The following is a 4,491-nucleotide window of genomic DNA, read 5'->3' as shown; positions in this document are numbered from 1 at the left end:
ACTTGTCAGAATTTATGTTCTCGTTTGTCATCTCCTCCCCTGAGCAGAATGCAAACTCTGTGAGGAACAGGCACCTGTCCCCAGGCCTGGCACACAGGAGAAACCCACCCACAGCCTGAGAGAAGGCAACATGAGTTCTCCCCAGGGACCTGGGGCAACCTTGCAGAAGGATTTGCTTTGTAACCAGAACAGGGATAGGGCTGAGTACTGCATCAGCACAGGACAGTGGATAAGGAAAGGCTGGGAGGAAGGAAGAGAAGGGGAGGGGAGGGCTCAGGGCAGCTGGGAGACAGGTCTAGCAGCCAGCTGCTGGCAGCCTGGGAGGATAGGTTGGAGCAGCTATGAAAGGTCTCTGAATTGTGCCCCACCTCCAATCTGTATACTGAAGTGAAAATCCCAGGACATCTCCTAATATGTCCCCATTTGCAGGCACAGCCTTTAGGCAGGTCTTCAGGGTTGAAGGAAGTCCTATGCTGGGCCCAATTCAATATAACTGCTGTCCTATAGAAAGAAAGAGACCACTCTGGGAGGCTGAGGCAGGAGATTCACAAATTCAAGTTCAGCTTGGACAAGTTGGTGATATACAAGACCTTGTCTCAGAATAAAAAGTGAAGCAAAAAAGAAAAAAAAAAAAAAAAAAAAAAGAAAAAAAAAAAAAAAAAAAAAAAAAAAAAAAGAAGGCCTGGGTTCAATGCAGGGGATGAGGGAGAAGGAGAAGAAGCAGCAGGATGTACACACACAGAAAAAGCACTGCATGAAGAGCCAGCAAGGGGCTACCATGTGCAAGCTCAGCAGAAAGGCCTCACAAGAGTCACCCTGCACACATCTTGGCCTTCAACTTCCAGCTTCCAAAATGGTGAGAAAACCCCCAGTCTGTGGGATTTTGTTATGGTGGCCCTAGTAAACTCATACAGGTATTTAATTTTTTATATTTTTAATAGAGTAATATATTAACTTGGTTAAAAAGCAGCCAGGCATGGTAGTACACACCTGGAATGCCAGCATTTGGGAGGCTGAAACAGGAGGATTGCTGGGAGCTTTGCTATGTAGTCTCAAAACAAACAAACAAAACCCCCAAAACCCATACAGTGCAATAGTGACCAAGCGATAAAGGTCATCACCCATCCATGTGGTGCTTGTGGTCTTGCTGTGCTGTGACCAGGGTGGTAGTCACCTGCGTAGTCTTCCTCCAAACAGCCTCTGATCTCACTCTAACCAGGAGATAACAGCACACAAACCTCAAATGAGGGTATTCTACCACACATTTGAGAGGCACTTCTCAAAGTTGTCACAGGCATAGGAGACAAGGAAGTCTGAGGAACTTTCAGGCCAAAAAGAGCCAAAGGAGAGATGCTGACTAAAGATAAGATGAATCCTGGGACAGAAATCCCATAAAAGCATGGACTTTGGTGAACAGCAATACTTTGATATTGGTCATTAGTTTTGACAGATGTGCCCTGTTAATGTAAGAAGCTAATGATGAGGGGGAACTGGTTGGAGTGTATGCAGAGGGCCCCCAATTTACCAGGTCCTGCTGAACATTTTTCAACTGTACCAGGGTGCAAAAGTGAGGCCCATTTAAGTAGAAATGTACTTCAAATTTTGAATTTTGATCTTTTCCTGGACTTTGAATACTTGGTCCAGGACTCTGTTGTGAGGCTGGGCTGAAGCTTCCAATCAGCCAAGTACTCACCAGGGAAAGCCAGGTGCACCCCACAGTGTGGGCTCCGGAGTAGGGTGTTTGGTTGTTTGGTGGTCAGGTGAAGACTATATTAGGCACTTAGCAGTCATTTACTGGGAAACAATCCCATTCTATTAGTCAAAGGGCATTTGTATATGGTAATTCTCTGTATTATCCTTACAATTACTGTGTAAGTCAAGCTGCTTTAAAAAAAATTTTTTTTTTTTTAAGTAACAGTGATTGGGGGCTGGGGATTTAGCTCAGTGCCACCACCTGCCTCACAAGTGCAAGGTTCCCTGTTTGATCCTTGGTACCAAAGAAAAGTAACAGTGATTGACAGAAAGGATCACAAGTTCAAGGCTAACCTGGGCAACACAGTACCCTCTTGTCTCCAAATAAAAAGGGCAAGTAACAAAAAGTAATAATGAAAAGTCTCAACCTGCTTTATTCCTTCCTTCTTTCCTAAGAGAGTATTTATATCCTCAGCCTTTTTATTTTTTTTAATTCTGGGACAAATTCTTGCTAACTTGTTGCTAACCTCAAGTTTTTGATCTTCCTGCCTCAGCCTCCCAAGTAGCTGGGATTATAGGTGTGGGCCTCTGCACCCAGTGTCATTCTGATTTCTGTCCCTTAGCTACCTAGTTCCCATTCTCACCTAGTCATGTTTTGTTTATTTTTGCTGTATTGAATCTTGAGCCCAGGAACTTCTGCACTGAGCTATATCTCAGGCCTTTAAATTTTGTTTTCTCTTTATAAAATTAATTGGTACTTTTTTGCATTTATAGATTTTATTGCTACATTTTGGATATACATAAAAATCACATTCATCATAGGGAATTTGTACCTGGTCATATCTTGCTTTCTTTCCCATTCTCCTTCCCTCCCTTCAATCCCTTTCCCTACTTATATACAAAGACCTTGTATCCATTATTTTCCTTCTAGTTTCTTCCTTTTCCCTTCCTCGCTTTTCCCCTTCCCGCTCCCTAGTTTCCCTTCCCATTTGAACCCTTTTTAATTTTTTAAGACAGTGTCTCACTAAGTTGTCCAGGTTGGGTTTAAACTTGTGATCCTCAGCCTCCTAGAGTGCTTGGATTAGAGGTGAGTCACTATGCCTGGTTAGTAGTTATTTTATTAGTAATGGACCCTTCCAGAATTTCATTTTGCCAGTATGACTATATACTGTTTTTTGGCCCTAGGGCCTTTTTATTTGCTTTGAAAAGTAATCATTTTTAGTATACCATATTTCAAACACAGTGAAGTGCTTGCACCCCTATGTACCTGTCATCCATATTCAACAATGGGGAACATCTGCTGGGGATTTAGCTCAGTGGTGCCACTGCCTGCCTTGTCACCCCAAGGTCCCGAGTTCGATCTCCAGTACCAAAAAACAAAACAAAACAAAATAGGGAACTTCCATTTCCACCTCAGTCTTCCTGACTGCCTTGCTCTCCTCTGCTGAATTGTTAGAAGCAAGTTCCAGACTCCTCACACAGGCCAGGATGGATCTCTGGACCACGTGGACATCTTCCGTAGCCCTGATTCCTCTTGTGCTCTTCATGGTGACTCCCAATGACCTGGGGATTTTGGTCTGAGTGATTTGGAGATACTGAGGGTTTCAGCAGGTCTAAGTGTGTGTGCATTCATGTGTGCATCTGAATTCTGCCTGTGCTCCAGGAAGACTGAGGGCAGACATGTGGAGGTGACACTGGGGTGTGGAGGAGGTAAGAGCAGAGAGGCCAATGTGGACATCCTTGGTGAAGGTGGGAGCAGACTGGCCAGCACCTGGTGCAGCTGGTGGGACAGAGAACAGGCCAGGGACTCGGGGGCAGAAGCCTGCGGCCAGTCTGGCTCAAGCAAACACCTGCCTGAAGGATATGGGCCTCCATGTGTATGAGGCCAAGCAGCTGCCACTGTGCCCACAGAATCTATACCCAAGAGTGGGGCCCTGCGGCCAAGACTTCCCTTCTCAGGAGGGCGGGCTTGTCTGGCCCAGCTCCCCAAAGGCCCACCTCCCTCCAGTGACACCTCTATGCAGGCCTGCAAGGCTGTCCTTTGTCAGCTGAGTGGCTGCACCTACTGCTTCATACCTTGCTGTGTCAGAGCTGGAAGGCCCTCCAAGATGGGAGGCTCCAGCCTCTCCTCTATAACAGATGGAGAAACTGAGGCCCTGAGAGGCAGTGCAAGTTGTCTGAGGCCCTGCGGGAAATCAGAAGCCACGCTGGAATTGGAGTCCCAGCTCTGACATTATCCAGATCACTCCAAACCTGCTCCCAGAAGAGATGTATCCGAGCTACCTTCTCGCCCCAGTGAGAGGAGCTGAAACCCAACACAACTCAGGGACACGTGTGGGCCGAGCCTGAATCCTAAGGACAGAGTAACTGCAGGCCACAATTTGTGGGCAGCTACCCTGTGCAGAGTGCGCTAACACCCCACGCCAGAGCAACCCAAGGCAGGCACCATGACCCCACAATTTCCATTCCAAAGACCGGCGCCCAGGCCACAGATGCACTTGCCTAAAATCACACAGCCAGGGCGTGGCAGAGATGGTGCGAGCCGAGTCTGCCCAACTGGAAAGTTCACGCTGCCAGCCACTAACCCCACGCGTTGAGAAGCCCAGGCGGGGCTCCTTACCAAAGGACTGGCAGGAACTGCCCGGTCTCCCTCTCTCTGCTACTTGGCAGGAGCCTCCAGTCTTGTAGAGGACCAGATGGGCCACCGCGGCCCCTGGCTAGCACCTGCCGGCCTCCGCTCCTCTGCCAGGTGTTGTCTACCCGCGGCCACCCGCGGCCTCGGCTTGAGCTATGCAGTGG

This window comes from Fukomys damarensis, unplaced genomic scaffold (genome assembly GCF_012274545.1).
Source record: "Fukomys damarensis isolate Sample0158 unplaced genomic scaffold, DMR_v1.0_HiC HiC_scaffold_21, whole genome shotgun sequence".
Lineage (NCBI taxonomy): Eukaryota > Metazoa > Chordata > Mammalia > Rodentia > Bathyergidae > Fukomys > Fukomys damarensis.
Note: the sequence above shows the minus strand (reverse complement) of the source record.